The 22,269-nt window shown below is 43.5% G+C and overlaps 1 protein-coding gene across 2 annotated transcripts in view; it reads right to left on the reverse strand.

The window, feature by feature from the left end:
* Positions 1-15,709, reverse strand: part of MCTP2 (multiple C2 and transmembrane domain containing 2) — a 178,763-nt gene extending 163,054 nt beyond the window's left edge. The window contains exon 1 of one of the 2 annotated variants that reach the window (XM_039492368.1): positions 15,689-15,709. The gene's annotated coding sequence lies outside the window, so the exon portion shown is untranslated. Of the gene's footprint in view, positions 1-6,516; positions 6,534-15,688 lie in introns of those variants that run through there. The other variant, XM_039492369.1, reaches the window with a different exon arrangement.
* Between the last annotated feature and the right edge of the window lie 6,560 nt (positions 15,710-22,269).

The raw sequence follows: 22,269 nt of genomic DNA on the forward strand, positions 1-22,269 counted from the left end.
GCATTATTGTGCAGGTCTGTTGGCCTGCTGTGAGTGACATTGCCTTTCAATGACGTGAGTTACAGGCCTTGGGAGATATTACCATTCCCCCTCCATCCAAATAAAAAAGGAGGCAAGACCAAGGGGGTATCTGAATCCCAACAGAGGGGAAGCCGCCAACATGAAGCTCAGGAGACCCCATGAGTGTATTCAGACCTGGTGAGGAAGAGTGGAGCCCAGAAGAGCATGTATTATGAATACCTACACTATACACTTTGAGTGACATCTGTTGTGTTCATTAGGTGGTGTCCTGATCGAACAAGGGATAAGATGTTTATGAAACCCATGTTCACTGTTACAACATTAAACAGTTAAGCATGGTCCGGGGTTTTCTGTCAGATCATCGCTGGCAATTCCCACTGTAACAGCCACCATTAAAGATCTTTTAAAACTTTTATTAAAGATACAGAAAAAGGAAAAACGATTATAGCATTTAAAATGTAAAGTATTAAAGAGGGCTTCCATTTTAACAATAGCTCTTCTTCCCTTTTGCTTTTCCTATAGAAAGCTCTCATACAGAAACCCCCTAGTGCTTGGCAGTGTTTTAGATGGTATTAAAGATTGCATTAACTGCCCTTTTGCGGGGAAAAGAGAAAAAGTTAGCTGAGATGGTCAGGAGCTGTTGATGAAATCTGATCCTGTTTTCTTTAAGACAAATGAAGATAAATTTATGCAAAAGGGAGATGAGAGACTGGCAAAGAGAGAAAAATGTAACTTCTGTCTCTGACATTGGCTTTCACTTGCAGCCTGGCTGGTAGAGAAACACAAACACGGCAAGTGCCACTCAAGATCTGGCAACATTTATTAACATCAGGCAGTTTAAGACATTGCTCTTGGCAGCTTTTCTGGTCACAGGTTTACCACAGTGTTGAAGAGGATAAGAGTTATCTTCTCTGGCTAAGCCAGACTCTGCTTAGACAGAAGGACAAAGGAGAGCAATAGGAAAGAGTAGAAATAAGGAAGGGAGGGAAAATGACATATGAGAGTGAATGTCAGAGTAGGAACCTAAATCTCACACCTCAGCTGCCATTCAGGGTTTACCCAAAGCTGGTGGAAGTGGCAGTGTCAAATTGTCCCCTCTTTCTGTGGCCTGGCCTGGACAGGATGCCATTCAGGATCAGGATGACAGAGGCCCAGTAGGGTACTGGTGGATACCAGAGTCCCAGAAGATGATGAAAGTGGGAGCCATAATGGTGAAGCTCAGTCTTTCCAGTCTACACGTCCCACTTATTTAGTGGCCCGCAAATAAATAGTGTCCAATAAGGGGTGGCAACCTCATCCCATTAACAGTTACTGATCCAAACACATTTTGGTGACTTCAACTATAAACCTTTCCTCCCATTTCTAGAAACCTGTCACCTAATTGTCATGCCAACCTGTGACTCTACCAGGCACCCTGAAGACTCCTGATCCCAATTCTTTTAACCTACAAAAGTCAGTTCCTACCATTCTATTTGTCTTCATTTTTTGCTGATCTTTATAAACAATTTTATGTAACAGGCAGTGTTGGACATTTGTTACCTTGGACAAGTTAAGAGCATAGGCCTCTGAACAACACATCTCATTTAGGGCAGAGCTTGGCTTAGAAACAGAATTTGGAATAGTACCACTATTTTCCCCCTCCCCCAGTCTAAGCTATGCAGGTCCGCATGCATTAAGTGATTGCCAGAAATCACTTTGTTTACAGACATGCAATATCAGATTCTCTTTGTTTGATGCAAAATTTCATATAAGAAACAACTACTAACTCTAGGTTACTTCATGCAGATATATGAGTAAAAGCATCTATGATTGTAGCCCCTCCTCCCACCCCAAGAAAATGTCACCAAGAACTATCTCTTTATTACGGGAATGATGAACATTAGTAATGATAATTTGTCTGTTCACAGAGTGACCACTGACTGCATACAAATTACCCTACAAAATTTGCATTTCTTTGCACTAAATATCTGCATTATTTGGAAACTTTGCCTATTAATTAAGAAGAAGCCTACATGTTTTAGATCCAGATCTCACCCTTCTATCAGTGTCCATTCCTGTGAATTAAATGCTGGAAATGCTGCATCTTCAACCCAGAGTTTAGATCTCACAAAGAAACGAAAGCTACACATCCTCAGGCTTCCTTCCCATCTGTGGTTGGTTGTGTGCCTCCTCACTGTGTGACTCAAAAGCCTGGGTTGCACATTCAGAGCGCAAGAGGTTGAGATGACAGTCACGAGACCAATGTTCCCACTAAGTTCTTTTACACTTAGCGGCTACAAACTCCACTGAGCACTACAAGGACCCTGATGGAATCTGCCTCTTTAATCTCATGGATTTTTTTAAAACATATGACAATAGGAAATGACTAATAAAGAGCTGGAAATTATTAACTAATGTTAATGAGCCTTTAAAAAGGACTCTCAAAGGAGACTTATTTGTATAGCAGTATTTATGTAATATGCTCTCTTTCCTCCATGCAGTGTTCTTGTGACTGGCCTTCTACAGAACGGTTGTTTGAGAGGTGAGGAAGAAAAGGATTATAAAAATGAAGAATGCCAAATAGTAAATGAGGCACTGATAACTCTTTTTACACCTCCCCAGGAGCGTCAGCCTTACTTGGGAACAGAGATAGGGGAAAGGCAGTTGGCCCAGACATGCCAAAGTATTTAGGTACCTAACTCCTAGGGAACTAGGTGCCTAAATGCCTCTCCTGTTCAGAGCCAGGCCAGTCCCTGGTGCCTCTTATGGCCTACAGGCCTTTGCTGGTCACTAAATAGCCAGTATATAGATCTGCATTGGCTCCTCCCTTCTCCATCTTGCCAACACCCCCTATCCCCATGGCTCCTGCAGAGGTGGTACAGAAGCCCCAAGGCTGCTCTAACTCATGGCATTGCTGGGGTCAGCACTGACTGGTTCATAGACTCAGGGAGCCATAACCAACTCACAGACTTTAAGATCAGTAGGGACCATAATGATCATCTAATCCTAGGGTGACCAGATAGCAAGTGTGAAAAATCAGGACAGAGGGTGGGAGGTAATAGGCACCTATATAAGACAAAGACACGAATATTTGAACCATGCCTATAAAATCGGGACATCTGGTGATCCTATCTAGTGTTGACCTCCTGCACATTGCAGGCCACTCCCCCACCCACTCCTGAAATAGGCCTCTAACCTCTGGCTAAGTTATTGAAGTCCTCAAATCATGGTTTAAAGATCTCAAGTTACAGAGAATCCACCATTTACACTAGTTTAAACTTGCAAGTGACCCATGCCCCATGCTGCAGAGGAAGGTGAAAACCCCCCCGGGTCTCTGCCAGTCTAACCTGGGGGGAAATTCCTTCCTGACTCCAAATATGGCGATCAGTTAGATCCTGAGCATGTGGGCAAGACCCACCAGCCGGACACCTGGGAAAGAATTCTCTGTAGTAACTCAGAGGCCTCCCCATCTAGTGTCCCATCTCCAGCAGTTGGGGATTTTTGCTACTGGCAGTTGCCAGTGGGCCACATGCCATTGCAGGCCATCCCCTCATACCATCCCCATCAGTCCCTCATCCCTACTCCACTGAGCTGAGCACCTGTTGGCAAAGGAGGGAATCTGGCCTTGTATATCTAATTCTACAGGAGTAGCAATAAAATGGAGACCGTCGGACATAGAAATAAAATAAAGCCAATTAACACAATGCATTCGCTAAATGTTTAAGTGACACAAACAGGAAAACCAAGATAAAAAGCAGGCATCACTTGGTAATTTATGTCCTACACATCTGCCTTGGCTGTGATCAAAGGCTTTTAATGGTGGGCCCAGACTTCCAACTCAGTCCCCACTAATTGCTCTTTAAAGCAGTTATTTCACTGCACAGGGTGCTTTACGCCAGAGTTCAACACTCTTCAAAAACAAGTCTGTCACCTACACAAGCCTCAGAAAAATCTGAGTGGGGAGATGGGGGTGGGGGGGGCAGGAAATTCTGTTTCAATATAAGGAAATGGTAAGAATAACCAGTTATTTTTACAGAGAGAGATTTGCCATACCGGATCAGTCCACTGGGCCATCATGGCTCCCGTCCTGCCTCTAGCAGTGACCGATACCTGCTGCTGCAGAGGAAAGTGGAACCCCCTCTAATGTACCTAGCTGATGGTGTAATGTGGTACATTCAGGAAAATTACTCCTTAGTTACTACTGCAGCTTACATCTCAAAGCATAAGATTTAGGGACAATTATTTTAACTTGTGTTTTGCAGCATTCCCCGCCCGCACTCTGTGTGCTTAACTGTAACTCTGTATAACTGTTTATATTCCTAAGTGGTTTATGCCTCTGTTTTCCTGATAAAAACACTGGACGTCATCCTCTGCCCCTTTCCTGAGGATTTCTCCAGCAAACAGGAATCCTCAGATGGTGCAACGCTGGCACAGCCAGCTGTACAACACCCACTCTCTGTTCTCCATCTCCTCAGAAGAAAGAGGTGGAGTACACAGCACTCTGCCAGATCCTCAGTCAGTGTGATTTAAAGCAGACTCTGAGGCTGTTCTAAGTTACTTGGGAAGCTGTTTGCCAGCCAGCTGCTGGCCACCCCAAGAATGGAGATGGAGATGGGTGGCTTAGATCTACATCTCCACCGCTCCCACCCATTCAGCTGCAAGGAGTTGGAGCCCATTCCGTTTAAAAGAAAAATCAAAGGAGGTACTTAAAGCTCTGTTTTAAAAAAAAGTTATTATAGACCTTAGCTGAATGAAATGCTTGGCGTCCTCCGTGTTCAATATTTTGCCATTATTGCATCTGAAATATTCTAGATGCTATTGCACAGACAATTAAGATTAGAGATGAGGCAGAACCAGACGATCAGTTCCAGATGGCGTAAGTTTCTGTACTGGTTCCAATGGGGACATCAAATCTGAACATATTCATGCCCACCCCTACTTTCCCTAAACTTTGGTAATACTCAAATATGATCTGATTCTGGATCCAAACTTTATTCCTCAGGCCTGCCTCCTTGTAATGATAAAACATTGGCTGAATTTTTCACATGCAAGGATGAGAGGTAACATTTAGCCTTATGAAACATAATGTAAAATACATTCTCTGTGTGTCTAAATTCTCTTCCTAGGATCCCCACAGCCACCCTGCTACCAAAACTCCAGACAGCAGATTTCTTTAATCACAACCTTCAAAAATGCCTAGCCTTTGCCTCAAGGGCTTAAGAATGATATCAAAGATGCTTTGCATTTCTTCTGATAAACCAGACAGATTGGCATTAAAGCCTTTGATCCAAATGGATTATACCAAGGGCAAGGAAAATAAACATCAATAAAGTTGAGAATCACGTTTCCAGGTAACAACCGGATGTGGCTGCTGAGGTTTTTCATATCTGGCCTCAGCAATTGTCTGATAATAGAGCCATGTGCATGCAGTTGTCATCCCAGACGATCTGTATGAAACCTGGAAGTGAAATGGTGTGTTCCTTTGTAGAGGGGCAGCTGTGAAAGGGCTGTAAGGAAGAGGCCACAAACAAGGTTTTCATGAGTATGAACATATTATACCAGATAGGTAAAGTGAATTTTTAAAAGAGATAAAAGGGAAGAAAAAGTCAGTGGGTGGAGAAGAAAAAGGTTGAGCATGGGTGTTTTAAAAGGCTTTCTACCATTTCATACATAGCATCACTATAAACGGCATAACAAAATGCTCCATGGAATTAGGTACAAGTGTTTTTGCTGTTCATATTCCTAAATAATAATTAATTCATTTACTTAATGTAGTTAGTGCCTTTGAGATGGAGCAACAAAGGGCTAGATTTAAATAGGCACCTAAATACGCAGATAGATGCATAGTGGTATTTTCAAAAGTGCCAAGGCACTTAACTCCCCAATGAATCTTTAGGTACCCAAATACCTTTTAAAATCTGACCCAAAGTGCTTTACCAACTAGTTATATGCAGGAATATTTCTTTCATGCAGTCTCCTCCAGGGTGGATCACAGCAGCTATTAACTCCCAACTCACTGTACAGCCATTTAGGACATGAAGAGAAAAAGTTACAGTACACTGTCGGGTAGAGTCTGATATCTTTTTGTTTGTTCACTTGATGACATAAAATGGGGGAAATCTCTGATGCACTTGGTCAGATTCCTGCAGCAATCACATCTAACCTCTCTAAGACATCGTCACTGATACCATCCTATGATCATTTCATCTAGACCCCTGAGCATCTGCAGGTGGATTCTCAGAGCACTGTTTAGCCTAACCACCAGAAACACACCATTCTGACCGGAAAATAATTTAAAGATAGAGCTATCAGCATTGCTACCCTATCTTCCAGATATTGCTGCCTCCTTCTGCCATTGCACCACCCTGATATATAATATTCTCTCATGGGTTAGCTAACAATTACCTATTTAGATAAATTTACTTCTGATGCTCTTGGAATATGTTTCTGCAGCATGTTACAGCATCATTTTACTCCTGCACATGCGACCAGCTGATTAAAAGTGAAATCTCTTACTTGCCAGCTTCTTTGGGCCCTAAGGAAAACAGGAGTCATTGCTTTCAAGAATTCTCTGCTGATCCCATGGATAATCCAGTTTAGCCCCTTCTAGCTGAGCACTGCAGATGGCTTCTGAAGGCACTAATTCTCCATATCTCCAGGCATGAGTGAAGGAGAGAGTGGGAGATTCACTGGTTTGTCATATTTGGTGATAAGTCACAACTTCCTTTCCCCAGCACTTCTTTGAAATACGCTCGCCTCACTTTGGAGTGTAAAGGTTCATGTTCTCAGCACAGCCAATATTTAAATGTGGCAAAGCACCTAATCTGATGGAGCAACTCAAGAAGGAAATTGTGAAATGAGGCTCACAGTTTAGAAAACACTTACTTTCCTTTTAACCCTTAGATTGCTAATTCCTCTTGGTGGGGGAGGGGTCAGTGATATGAGAGGGGTTTCTAGCCGGCGGAGACAAAACAGGTTGGGTTTTATCTGGAGCAAGTCCTGGAAACACACCACAGTCATTGGCATATGCTCCCATTTTGTGACCTGCTTTCCTATTCCAGGTTTCCTAACCCAGCCATCTCCTGAATACATCAGACTAGGGATAGGTCAGCCAAGAGGGCACATCTCTAGAGCTTAGGGACAGAGCCAGCAGGAAGATAGAGTGACCCAGACTCTGGGTGGGGAGTTGGAAAGGGGTCAGGAGTATTGTGGGGACTGAGATTGGATCAAATAGCTGAGATGTGAGAGGTCAGACACCTTTTGCCATGGATGGGCAGCTGTTTTGCATAAATACATGCGTCTGAGTGTAATGCTCTGAAGGGTTAAGTAATGCCTTTCAGAGAGTCCTTAACTGCCTATCCATCCAGTACTTTCACAACACCCTTATCTTTAAACAACAGCTGATAACCCATTGGACACCAACTGTTAGGTGCTTTATTTACTCTCTTATGCACATTGGAATGTTTTCCAAGGGATGTGGCACCCAATTCAGCTGAAGGCTGAGTGTGAAATTATAACTCCTATTGTGTCTAAGGGAGATATTCTGGGAATCCTTCCAGCTCTGAGCCTCATCTCAAGAAAACATTGAGCTAACCCAGAACTGTGCTTGTGAAAATCAGGTAATGGGTATAATGGGTGTGGACTAGGGATAGAGGGTTGGAATTTCAGGTTTTGGGGGGCACTTTTGGTTTTTGAAGTAATTGAGGAAAGGTGGTGTATTTCTTAGCAAACCAAGTGTAAAGCATAAGTTCCTGGACCCTTGTCAGCAGTTTTGTTTTTCTCAGGATTCCCAGCTTGTGCATGCCTCCCATTAGCCTAAAAAACATGATGATTGATGATGTGGCTGCTTCTTCTGACAAGAACGCAAAGGTACTGTGAATACTGGGAGGGTCGTTCCCGTCTGTGCCACTGCCCTTCACTCCCAAGGCCCTTCACAACTGATTCCCACTCTCCTTATCTCTCATTCAGTATCAAAATTCCTGCCGCCGGTCAGCCCTGGATGCCAGTCTCCATTGCCCACTTGCTAAATTTTCAAACAAGCACCTTTGTGCTTTCTCCCATGCTGCCCCCCATGCCTAGGAAGAAACTCCCTAAAAACATCTGCAAAACTAACTCATTATCCACCTTCAGAACCCTCCTTCAAACTTTCCTTTGACATGAGGCCTACACAAAAATGGACAACAGTTAGGCTGCCGGCATATTGAGACCACTGCCAATCATCCTGACCAACATTGTCTCATTGTTTTCCTGTATTCCCCCATCTGTGCATCTGTATCCAGATGTTGTCTCTGGTCTTATACTTCAGTTGTAAGCTTTTTGGGGCAGGGACTGTTTTTTTGTTTGGCGTTTGTACAGCGCCTAGCACAATGGGGGCCTGGTAGATGACGGGGCACCTAGGTGCTAGGGTAATGCAAATGGATATGAATAAATAATAGTTCAGGGACTACGAAAGCCTATTATCTGGCTGGGAAGATGTCTCCCAGCACAGATATCACACTGGCCCTCCATAGGGAGCCCAGTGCTGGCCCCCTTAGGAGGCCTGGTGTTGAGGGCATTCCAGGGTGAGGCAGTAGAGAATAAGGTCATAGCACATACTACTGTGGCCACTCTGGACAACTCCTGAGGAGCTGTCTCTAACTTAGAGCTCTTTGGGGTCTTGTTTGGCCTCTGGTCAGCCCAGAAAGCAGAAGGATGAAAGCCACCTTTCCCCAATATCACACTTCCCTGTATCTGCGTGTGTAACACACAGAATTTCACTCAGTGAGGTCAACTAGAACTATGCAAAACACGGTGCTTTGGTTGCCCAGGAAATCATGCAGAATGTTTCACCTGAAGCCCAAAAAACTCTTCGCAACCAGTGAGTTGCTCTTGGAGTTTTCAGAGTTGAGTAACCCACAAAACTCAGAGTGAAGCCAACGAAACTGTCCCATTTTGCATCACTTGAACTCTGGACCAGTTTTATCAACGTGAATGGATATTTTGGCAAACCTGGCCTGGGGTTTGGGTAACAGGTTTGCAAAGAAACTGAATGTGTGTTGTATGTAGTTATGAAACAGAGGGAATGTTGTCATTCTGTTACTGGCGTATGACACTTTCAGATGAGGAGGCGTCTCTGTGCCTGCTGCAGGGACACAGCTGCCATTTCATATTCCAGTTCAGATGTACAAAGTTACAGGGCAAGTTACCTTTCCAGAGACTCTCTATTTGTTTGTATTGTACTTGCTTAGTTGTTTTTTCTCAGTCTGGGAATATAAGTAGTCTGAGGTGACAATACATGTTTTAATTCATGTGCATGAGAAAACAGAACAGAAACCTGTACCACTGTTTCACACTGTTTATGAACATTTCACACTGTTCTATTTTAAACTGTGCAGATGCCTGGGGGAGAGGGGGTGTTGAGATGTGACAAGCTGGATGCAGTATAGTCCTTCTCCTAATACATACTGGTTGTGAATCCAATTGAGACCCCTATGCAAATAAATAGCAAGTGTGATTTGTGGCAGAGTGTCTTCCTGGGAAAATTGGCTTAGATGGATTCTGACAAATGTGGAACATGTACATTTTATAAAGGAAGCGACCTAAGACCAACAGGAAGGTTTCCACATTTTTAAAGATCCTAATAAAGACAATTGTTTTCAAACAAATAACCATACCCGGGGCGGCTCTAGGGATTTTGCCGCCCCAAGCACAGCAGGCAGGCTGCCTCTGGACCAGCAGACCCTCCGCAGGCACGCCTGCGGGAGGTCCACCAAAGCCGAGAGACCAGCGGACCCTCCGCAGGCAAGATGCTGGAGGCAGCCTGCCTGCCGCCGTCATGGCACCGGCAGAGCGCCCCCCGTGGCTTGCCGCCCCAAGCTGGGGCCTGGAGCCGCCCGTGACCATACCCTCCGAAAGTCTGAAACCCAAAGCCAACAAAAAGAACCCGAATGAGATATGGACAGCAAGCAAAAATGAAATTGACTTCATTGATTTTTGTTGTCCAATCTGAGAGCAACGAGAGAATGAAGACGGTCAAGTAAGATGGATATTCAAATTTCTTTCATTTTTAATAAGGGTATTAGTGATGTAGGTGGGGCCATTTTTTGTTTACGACATCATCTGTTGTTAAGTAGAGAATGTCCTTTAGAATGTGCCAGAATTTTATTCTGTGGCTAAAATTATCACAGTTAGGAAGAGCCCTTGTAATTTAATTCTGACTGGAAAAGTTATTTTTAAACTATTGAGAGAATGATAAACATCCTGGACTTCCAATAATGTTTGTTTCCTACAACAAGAGTCATACATTTTATTTGCGGGGGGAGACATCAAGGGTAAACCTTAAGAGAAGGGAAAATAGCTTTAGAAGGAATATTGTGGCCACACAGACACAAGGACCCTCCGTGCTTGGAGTAAGACAGATCACTATCTGGGTAATTTTTCCCCTTTGCTGCTATTCTTTACTCAGAGTTTGATGCTCCCATATGATTTATTAAAGTACATAAAGAGGAAAGTGTATGAAATATTGCCCCCAAAGCTTCCGAAGAATGGCAGGATTTGATAGAGGGCCCCTTTCACCTTCAACCCTCTAGTCCTCCATCTGAAATGAGCATTAAACCCCCCATCTCTCACTGCCAGAGAAGTGCCAAATCATATTCTTGTTATGAAGAATATTAATTCCTTCTGGTTATGAAGTGCCATAGATTATATGGCGTGCACTAGAAATGGCAGATGGATGTGTCATGTAATTTCATTGCTTCTAATTTGGCTTTCGATTGATGTGGATATAGCACTGCATAGAAACATTGGAGGCTACCAAGATGGGTTGGGCGGCAAGTTGTGAGCTCAATTACACTAGATTAGAGTTGCTCTGTTTTTACACCTGTGAACGTAAGCAGAATCTGTCCCTTCCCCCCTCCCCCAATCATTGTGAAGAGGTTGGTCAGACCACGTTAGTTAACTCTGTACTAGGATTGCTTTAATTAAGAGCGGTATTCATTATTTCACTAAGAGGTGAACAGTCCCACTCACGTCTGCCATGTGAGTAAAGCATGCAGGATTTGGCTGAAGGCTTGGACTTTGAACTGGCATAAGGAACTACACATTGATATGCTTATTAGAACTATGCAAAGTATTTGCGACACAATGCAGAGCTACTTAGAAGCTGTCCATATTTTGCTATGGCCTCTAGAACACACCCGTTTCTTCTGGAAACCTTGCAGGGAAAATGACTTTGCATCAAGAACAGCTGGAAATTCACATGGATTCTGAGAACATCCACAGTTACTAGGATAACTCCACCTCTGATGCCTCCTGGTCTTTTTGAGTGCATCCCTTTTCATGTCTCAGGCCTAAACCACTCATCCCTCTTGAGCTGCAATCACAAGACTTTCCCAGTCTCAGATGAGGCCTGGAGGCCCAATCCAAGCGCATTCAAAGAGAGGAGGGAGGATCCGTGGTGTAGTTAGCCCAGTAACTATGACATATATGATGGTAGCATGATGGGGTAGTGACAATGGGGAATTTCCAGTAAGTGCCAACAGCGCTAAAAGCAAGCATGGTAGTAGGAAAAAGCAAAGAGAGAGAGAGAAAAAAGTGTCCTGTAGTCTTTTGGGGGAAAGATATAGGTAAGGTGAATTATAAGCAACTCAGGAAAAGTCAGCTCATGCGGAGATAGATAAACTCTCAGGAGCTGATAAAGGCCCAGCTGGTGAACTGCTATTCTCTGAGGATCAGAAAAGAAGTGTGTTCCAGAACCGGGAGGGGGTTCAAGAGAAGTGCCTAGATCAACAGCAGGGATACCAGATCTTGAACACAGAGCCCAGAATGGACCAGCAAGAGTGAGATCTCAGGGACGACTTACTAGAGGAGAGTGGGGAAAAGAATGGCAGAAGCAGCAACAATGCTCCGCCCAGACAGAGTTCACCGTTTCAGTAGCAGGTGGTATTGAAGAAGCTGAAGATTAATGAGGGAAATGAAAAACTGCACTTGGAAGCCAACCAACTTGCAGACTAGCAGCAAGAAAGACCAGGCAGAGAGAAACAGTGACAGCACAAGCAAAAGGAAAGAGAGAAGTGGCAACAACAAGGACCTGAAAAGGAGTAAGTTAGTAGGAAGCACTCTGATCCCGGTGTTTCTCCCGTACAACTCAGAAAGAGAGAGAAAATTCTTCTGATGCAACCAGATGGCTTTCAAAAGAGACAGATTTCGAAAGGAACACACATGCCCTAAATCTTGCATGCACATGCCATATTACTCTTCATGTAGTTGTGTCTAACTGGCTACACGTGCCTATAAATATCCAATTTTCATGCAGAACTGTGTACACACAAACCAGGTGAGTGTAACTGTCCTTACCAGGCTTTGAAAATCTGATCTTTAAACCTTCATGAAGGATTTATCAAAATACCTAAACCTCAGGTATCCTCTTCATGTTACTGATAATTGGCCCATCTTTGACCCTTTAAAAAAGTTGTATGAACACACAGATGCACAGCTCATGTTATAACACGTTATTTGCAAGGTTTGGCTGGAAATTCATCTGCTGGCAGAACGGGAAAGTTATTTGTGAGACTTTGCAGAGAGCTCTGTCAGCATTTGGGTCTTGTGCTCAGCCTCAGATGGAGAGAAGTATTAATCTTGATAGAAGACTCCTTGCAATGGGGCCTATTCTTCTAGAGAATAAGAGAAACACAACTAAGATTTATAGAGCATGAGGTAAAAAAAATCCATTTTGGCTTGCACTTTTTTTTTTTTATAATAAATGACAGGGGGTGGGGTGCTTAACATTGGTGTCAACCTCTTTATTCCATCTAGTTGTTGATAAGATAAATAAGTCCGATCTATAATACATCATTTCTGACTAACTTGAAAAGACAAAGAGAACAAAGGTACTAAAGAGTCATGCAGCTGTACAGGGGAACTGCTGCCAATGAACACCAAACTACAGGCTTCATCAAACAGCTATAACACGACTTTATGGCTTTATTATCTTAGCTTCAGATAAACACCCTTTTATCATATTTAAGGGGAAACAATGGGCTGAATGGCCGATATTTTTCATTTGTTGAGATATTTAACAAGCAAAAAGTGCCATTTCCTATTTAAGGTAAGTAGATAACAAACCTATGACTAAATTCTTGAATTATGCCATTGATTGAAAATGGCCACAATCTGAATATACCCCTGTGTTTTTATCAGTGTCTCCTTAGTCCACGTACAAGTCTCGCTTCTGCTTCAACTTAACCTTCATGCCGCTACTGAATTCTGCTCCTGCCTACCTGCATGACCACATTCCTTCTTAGACTTTGTCTGGCGTTTTTGTTTAAGCCTCTGTCTTTGCTGCTCCCTTTGGCTGTGTGCCATATTTGATGATTATTTAACAAGCACAGCTCCTCCCCTAAATACACTCACCCAAGCCCATTGTGGTTGAACATAGGTTGGCACTGGAAAAAATACCTTTCCCTACTACCTGGGTCAAGCACAGTTCAGGTACAGGGCCATCATCTCTATTCAAGTGCCCTTCAGTTTTAGTTCTTTGAAGGCATCAGGGAAGAAGTGGGCCTTGGAAAGGAAGGACAGTCTTGTGATTTAGGTTCTGGGGGTGTGGGTTCAGTTTCTGACTCTGCTGCAGATTTCATGCGTGGTCCCTAAAATCCCTAAAAGGGTTTTTGAAAATTTTACCTAAGTGACTTAGGAGCATAAAGCCATATTGAAAGTCAATCAGATTTAGGCTCCTTTGTTGCCTCCACTTAGGTGCTCTTGCAAGTTTCACCCTTAGTCTCTCTGTGCCTCAATTTCACCAGCTGTGAAATAGGACTAAAAGTTTCCTTTCTCCCACCCAGTGTCCATCTTCTCTATTTAAACCATAAGCTCTTCTGGACAGGGACTGTCTCTTACTATGTGTTGTGTAGTGCCTGGCACATGGGGCCCTGGTCTCTGGGCTTCTAAGCATTAATGGAATACAAATAATGAAGTATAATAATAATTGAGGAGGATTTGATGGAGACTAGGGTAAAAGGCCTTATGGATCAGCTTGACTTTTGGTCATGCTTTTAACTTTAATTCTTATTTCCTTTAAACACTTTCCCCAGCATCTCTTTATGATCAGATTGTCATAAAATAAATAAAATAACCAATGTAAATCTCTCTCAGGACGCGGACTCAAACCAAAAATGTTTTGAGGGTCAAAAATAAAATTGGTTTGCACTTAGAAAAGATCATTTGAATTTTGGCATGCCAGATTGGGGCAGGAAATACTACCAGCACCCCCCAAAATACATTCTGGTAACATTTCCAGCCTAATTTGAAATCCAAAAAAAGTTGAGGAGCTTCTGAACCTCTGGGTGAGGCTCTGTGCCTGTGCTTTCTCTTGATTTAAAATGACTATTTTTACTGCATTCCTGCTATGCCTCTGATTTTCAGTCTTTTCTACTTCAGCAGTTGTGTCTGCCTTTCCTTGGATTCTATTTCCTTCCCCTCCAGGAGTTCCCCCAGCTAAACCCCCATTACAAGATCTCACTAGATTATAAGTATCAGAGGGGTAGCCGTGTTAGTCTGGATCTGTAAAAGCAGCAAAGAGTCCTGTGGCACCGTATAGACTAACAGATGTATTGGAGCATGAGCTTTCGAGGGTGAATACCCACTTCATCGGATGCACTAGATTATAGAGAAACCTAGTGTTCGAGTTTCTAGGTTGTGGCCCTCTGGTTATCTTGTGACTTCATCAACAGGAGTGCATAGAATTAATCTGGGTGTTCTCGACTGGAGCTGAGGCTTTAACAAAGGACAATAATACAGCTAATTATTCCAGACACATCAGCATTTCCCTACCACAGCAGCCATGTCAAATAGGTGCTACACCCAGACACTGGAGACTAATATTTGCCTGGGACATTCTTTATGCTCCTATTACATGATTTGTTTTTTAAGTGTACATTTCAACCGCCCACAGTTTGGACTCTGTGCACCTAGGACTGTATTAATCCCTATCGCTCAGCTGTGGTGCTAACAGGAAAAAACCATAAGCAGTTTGCTGCCACACAGTGGCCATAGCTAGCACAGGAGATAGGTCATTCTGTTTGCTGTTTAGCGGCCAGAATAAAAAGCAACCGTTAGACATCGAGTAGTTGTACTTGAACCAGGATGTTTGCTTCCATTTCCCAGGAGTCAATTGGCTAATCTTGAGATAGAAAGGCCAAGAAACACTGGCGCACAGGATTGTGGGATAGTATTGGCAGATTTCAAGACATGAGTCTAGGGACCTGTCCCAAAGCTACATACACATGGCAAAATGATGGAATTTGGATCCAATCCCAGTAAGCCGCTGTCCTGCTGCTCAGTTTTAGGACCTGGGTTCTGAGGGCTTATTGTCCTGAATCTGACAGATTTGTGTGTAGATGGAGGACAGGGTTGGGGTCAAGTCTGAGTCTGAGCCCCTGTTTACATGTCAGTGTAGACGTACCCTCTGTGAACAACAGGAGCAAAGAGGTTAAAGTCAAGCAGACCCTTGGGGGCAGAGTCTCAGGTGGTATAATCAGTCATAGCTCATACAGTTTTCCCTGTGCTTCTGCTTCAGAATCATTCTATACAAAAGATACAGTATATAGAAGATGTTTTCATGGTATTTCCACCATGGCTGGGAACAGGAAAATTCACAAATGTATCTCTCCCGCAAGAGTACCAAAACAATCTGGCAGATCCAAGAGGTCACCTTCATCCATTCAGGAAAAAGAAAAGTGGCATCCACAGCGCCCCCTTCTGGCTTGCCTCGGCATTATTCACCCTGCCTCTGTCTCCTGAAGAAAACTTTCCCAGCAGTAGTTTCTCTCAGCATCACCTGGCAAGGCACAAGTAACAAGTGCAAGAAACCCAAAGGGTCTTCTGTTCCTCCTGGGCTCGGCTCTCAGCTCTTTCCCACTCTCCTGCAGAGCGCCAGCTCTCAGGGCTTTCTGCCCAAGAGTCTCCTTTCATCCAGGGCCAATCAGAGGAACCAGCCTCCTTCCTGCAACTCTCCTCAAGGCCATCTGCTTGTGAGTTACCTGTCTCCAGGGTTACCAGAGGAGCCAACTGCCCTTTTGCAACCCCTCAACCCAACGCACTAATCAAACTCTCTCACCCTTTGAAGGCATCCCATGACCCCTTCCCAACTGGGTCTAGTAACTGAACCGGGCCATTTGAAACCAAACTGATCAGGAGCGGCTGGGAGAGTAGCCTATCCATCACAGGGGAGGCCTGACTCCCCTTAAAGGGCCAGCCAGTCTATGACAATGAGGAATACTATGTGACCTTTCTAACCACTCAAGTGAGCTCAAATGTCAAATAGAGTATGTTGCAGACCAAGAAGGAATCTGGTAACAAACTGTAAAGAACGACCCCTTTTCTATAAATTGTATAAGTATAGTTCCAAGCAAGCAATGTGTATGTGCAGTGTACATACTGGTATGTTACAATAATGGTATCTTACCTACTGATACTACAGTGGAACCAGGGAAGAGTGAACATCCCTATGCAGCACACTGCAAAGACTTTGCATTTCCCATACCTATGTATATGAAATATTTGCCATGAGGGCAAATTAAGAGTAAAGGGTTGGAATCTGACTGTAAATGGAAAACAGACTAGGAGGAAAGTTAATTATTTTCCCATTGCATTGTCTCAATCAAAATTTAGAGACACTCTAGTGAACAGTACTTCCCGACAGTTTGCTGACTGGTGATTTCCAGTCTCTACTCATTCTAATAACGCCTGCAATTGGAAGCCCCTGGTCCACATCTGCAAAGGTGCTCATTTGAATTCAGCTCGGTACCAGCACTTGCCCCCTTTGTCACACCAGACCTTAGTCTAGGGATCAGCAACCTTTGGCACGCAGCCTGCCAGGGTAGGCACCCTGGTGGGCCGGGCCAGTTTGTTTACCCGTCGCATCAGCAGGTTTGGCTGATCGCGGCTCCCACTGGCCGCGGTTCGCCGTCCCAGGCCAATGGGGGCTGAGGGATGTGCTGGAACGGCGAACCGCAGCCAGTGGGAGCTGTGATGGTCCGAACCTGCGGAAGCAGCAGGTAAACAATCTGGCCCGGCCCGCCAGCGTGCTTACCCTGGTGGACCGCGTGCCAAAGGTTGCTGATCCCTGGGTTAAGCCATGAAGGAGCCTAGATGGAGTTCATCAAATCTGCATCACAACATGTTACAAAAGCTGGTCTCTGAGGACATCATTGGAGCAGGAGGCCCCGAACTGTAGGTGCACTCTTGATTCTCAACTGCTAAGGTACACCAAGAAGATGGAAATGAGCTACCATTGCCTTCATTTATTTTTGCCCTTGTTGTTACAAAATGTGCCTCATTTCTAATTGAGCTACATGAAATGACCATGAGTATTCTCTGTTGGAACTCAAGAATTCTCAGGCTTGATCCAGAATGAAACTTCAGACAAATGCATCTTCTTGATGCAATTTTTCCCTGAGGTGAAATATCCCCTTCTCACAATATGTTCACTGAGCAAAACTATGGCTTATGCTGCTGGTTGTTTTCTGCTGTTTTCACAGAATTCCTCTCCCTGGACCCATCCAGGAAACATTGGCACACACAGCTCTGTGCTCCATGGAGACAAGAAGAATTTGCACACAAGGAGTCTTACTTAATAGGAATTGACCAGAAAAACATTTATATTTGCAGATAATTTCTCCTACAGCATTCTCCAGATGCTGGCTAAAACCTCTGTTGGAGACAAGGGAGAGGAGATAAATGTTGGATACAGAAACAGTATGTGTAGAGGCTTACCCCCCAAAAGCTAAGGAATATGTCCAGCTATTGCCAGGTCTCATGTGCGATTTCATACAGCAATTAATACTGCAGTACCACTGCACAATGTGGGTAGCACAATAAGGTCCTAGTCTATGACTAAATTCTCCACTTCCTTTCGTGTATGTGACATTCTCTTAACATTGTTTCAAGTCATTTCATCTACTTACATACAGGAAAATCAAATTCTCCTGCTCTCTGGACTTGCAATAGTATCCTTCCAGACCCGACAGTCTTGATACATTGTTTTTGGAATCATTACAGCTCCAGAGATAGGCCTGCAAAAGTGAGAGCCAGGTTAAGAACTAAGCCCTGGTCTACACTAAGCTCGGGGGTCGACGGTAGAATCAGCAGAACGAAGAAGCGAAAAACGAAACTACCGAAGTCCAGTTACCCTACTTTACTTACGCCGCGCCGGCGCGCGGCTCCACACGGCCGCTCAAGGTCGGCTCTGGCAACTCCTCCCTCCTCGGAGCCGGAGTGAGTACGAGCGCTTCGCTTTCGGGAACTATCGTCGCCTAGATCAGACGATAGTTGAACTCTCTGAGAGTCTCTCAGTCGCGCGCGACCCGTCCCGTAGTGTAAACGTACCCTTAGAGAATTAAAGAATGTTTGGAGCTGGGATTTCTGTTCTGCCTGCTATAAAGAGTGAGACCAGTTTGGATTCAGGGGGTTCAGATCCAGTATTTTGGGTGAGGCCCATCTCCTTAGAAGTCTCCAACTACATACATACAATAAAGGAAAGTATGTATCATCCTGGGACTGGAGAAGGGTAGATACTGAAAAGCTTGAGCTGCCCAGGTGTCAAAACCCAGTAGGCAATCAGTAAGGATGGACAAGGCTGAAGTCATGACTCCATGCATGTTTCCTTGACTCATGCACTTGTTTTTCTCCAGGATGAGAGGTGCTTAGATACTATGGTAATGAGAGCCATATAAAATATAGCCAGATACAGAAGAACAAAAAGAGGGATAATTGTGACAGTTGTTTTTGTGGTGTGAACACCTATCTGTTAGGAACAGGACAGAGACGCCATCTTATTTTACAGAGACCATAAAGCAGCAGTCAGATGGTAAGAGATTTCAATCAGTGCCAGCTTGGTCTGCATTCAAACCAGTGTCCAAGTGGTTAAAGGTTACAAAGCCTAGGTCAATTCCCCCGAGTTACACAACCTTCTAAATGAGGGCTATGGGAGACCTTAGACATTAGAGGTGGTTTTCATTTAATTTTAAAACTTTTGTGTACTCTGTCCAGCAGATGGCACCATTACTCCACATGTTTATCCTTCAGACTAGAGAGGACAGATTTGCTTCCAATCTCCTCAGTGATGCCTGCATAGTTTTCGAACAAAGGTTAAGATACAAGCCCCAGAAGCATGAATGGATTCTTAAACATGGTTCAACAAATGCCACCACTTCATGTTATAAAGCTTGATATTCCCATTAGTTTCCTTAAATTGAAAACACCAGAGTTGTAGCTATAACTGTCTTCTTTTATCTAGTGCCATAAAACACACAACAGAGGCTTAGGAAACAAAAGCAATCATAAAGGTGATTCCAAAAGCGAGGTACCTAGTTATTACATGCTTATTAATATGCACTTGATGCCTTTCATCCAAGGATTTAAAGGATTCATAATATCAGTTAATTACAGCTTCACTCACCCCTGTGAGCTTGGTAAATATTGACAGAACCACTGCATAGATGGGGAAACCGAGGCACAAAGTGGCTGAGTGACTTACCCAAGGACATAGAAAGAAAGAGTGTGCAGGACAAAAAATAGAAACCAGGAATCCTGATACGTATTCCTCTATCCTGGGGAAAGGGAAGCCAACAAAGGAGCTCTCAGTCTCAAGCTATATTCATCCCGATAGGAGGGTAAATTTGAGAATTTATCCATCAGTTATTTGTTTTGATTTTAACTCAAACCTTTTCATATTCTGGGCTACAACTTGGAGAGATTGTTTTGAGGGCAGAGCAGGGTGAAATCCTCGACCAAAGCTTTCTGGCGAACAACGCCGATTCAGCGACATCAAAATGTTTCAAAAATTCATGGTCATTTGGTCAAATTGTTCCAGTTAAATCAAAACATTTCACTTTACCATTTTCAGAATGAAAAATGTTGATTTTTCAGTGCAAACGATGTTTCATTTTGACATTTCCTTTACAAAAAATTAAAAACGATGAAGAAAAAGAATGTTCAACATCGAAAGGAAGTGCTTTGTTTGACACCCTCCATTTTAAACACTTTTCAATTCACCACATTTTAAAAAAATTATTTTGGGGTTGACCTGAACCCATTTTTAAAATATTTTCCATAATTGGCAACTAACTTAAAGCTTATTTGCACAGCAGCTCTCCTTGAGATCTCCTCTCCCATTCCTGACTGCATGGAGCGCCTCTGGTCTGAGTAACCACCCTGCAGCCTGCCTCCCTTCACGTCCCTGAGCAGATCACACTCCTGGGGCAACTTCAGCAGTCGCTTACTAGTCACATTCGGAAAGCTGGTGGTATAGTTTTTGCTGCACAGTAACAGCTGGAAACAAGAAGGAAAAGCCAGCACAATTTGTCTGGCTAGCTCCCCACAAACCACCAGCAATTGCTCCACACACCACAGCTTGGAAACCACCGCTTCAGACCCAGCAAGTGAAAAGGCAGCCGGGAGGTTTTTAGCACATGCTTGGGAACAGAACACGGAAATTGGGAGGTGGGGGGGAACCTGCTGGGCTTTGGTGAAAACCATGGGATAAGGAAAATAAATATATTTAAAATCTTTGGTCCTTCACTAAATTATACATTCCAGGCAGTGTCCTTAGTTTTATCTCTCAGTCTTATTATAACCTCTTTTTCCCTGCACTTCTACCACCAGCTCTTTCTATAGGTTCATTGGAAGGTTTCCAGTTTTAAGGACAGCAGAGCCAGCAATATTTACATTCTCTACTGCATACCTCTTTACAGAGCCCCGTCTTGGAGCTCTTACGAGTATGCCTGAGCAAACATGACCCTTTATATAGACTTCAAGAAGAGGTAACTAGAGTAAACACTGTGTGACTTAAAGCCTTGAAAGCTAATATTTAGCAAGCTCTTGTGTTCACAACTTTGGAAATGTTTGCCCCTGGAAATCAAATGAGAATGACTTTGTCAAGGAGAAGCTAAAGTGGAAGAGCCCACACCCAGCACTGACACTTACATTCCTGACTTCTCACGCTATCCTGCATTGGGAACAGCCATGCCAAAACGCTCGCTTTATAGAGCCAGGCTTTATGGATTTGGCCCCTAAGGACAAGATTTGCCAGGGCAGCCTTTGTAACTGCCAGAACTGCCTGAGCAACATTCCCCATCGCTTGGGTAAATATGGAGTCTGGGAGCCGGGAAGGGTGTAGTGGAACTTTGTGGAGATTGTGTGTGGAAAGGTGGCCCTGAAGATTTCCACGGACTGGCAGGTTTCATGCTGATTTCACAGCTCTTCATTTGACAAACCAATGTTGTTGTCACAAAGTTACAGAAGCCACAGGTTTCTGAATGGGAGGTGCCAATACAACAGGGTCAATATGAACCACCCACACCAACAACTAAAATTAAGCCCAAATACTTCCTAATTCATCGGTAGAGCTCAAAATGCTTTCCAAAGGAGAAGGAGAAAGAGGCAAAGTGACTTGTGCAAGGTCACCCAGCAAGCCAGTTGTGGAGCCAGGAATAAAAACCAGCTGTCCTATTCCCGTGTGCTACCCACTAGGCCACATTTAACCTTTCTGGAGGATTAATCAAAGTTTGGTTATCTTTTCTTCCCCATTTTCATGCTGCCTCTTCACTTCTGAGTTCATGCTGGGACTGAGTGCAGAAATGAAATACAGAAAGGCAGATTTCCAAGTGTTTTGAGCCCAATTGGAAGGACATACTAGAAATTGCACAGTAAGCCCTATTCTTCTGAAGTTTCTGGCTCAGTTTTATAGACCTAAGGGGCCATAATTTCCAGTGTAACTCCATTGACTTCAGAGGCATTCTCCCAGGAATCAATCGGGTTCAAGAAGTTGGAAAAAAATTCAGAGAAGTATCTAAACCAAACTGAGCTTTTATGTTCACCCTTGACTATTTTCCAATGTCATTCTCTGAAGACAGTAGGTAACTCTAAAGTGATTTATAAATGGCAATAATTATTAGGTAAAGTCTTCATCAACTTGGTATAGTATCTTTAACGCTTATTACAATGCTTTACATTTTTCAAACGACTGTACAAATGTTAACTAAGTAATCCTCACACATATCCAGAATTATAGATAAGGAAAAATGACTAGACACATTATTTTAAAAACAGATGGGGGAAACTGAGGCTAAATGTGTAAGTGATTTGCTCAAAGTCATCAAGTCAGTGCCAGAGCTGAATTTGGAACTCAGAAGTAAAATCCAGGCCATGGTGAAGTCTATGCTTATCCAATATGGTCTCCTGATGGTTGCCTAATGGTGGTGAATTTCAGATAATATTAGAACATAAGAATGG

This window comes from Mauremys reevesii, linkage group 10 (assembly GCF_016161935.1).
Source record: "Mauremys reevesii isolate NIE-2019 linkage group 10, ASM1616193v1, whole genome shotgun sequence".
NCBI lineage: Eukaryota > Metazoa > Chordata > Testudines > Geoemydidae > Mauremys > Mauremys reevesii.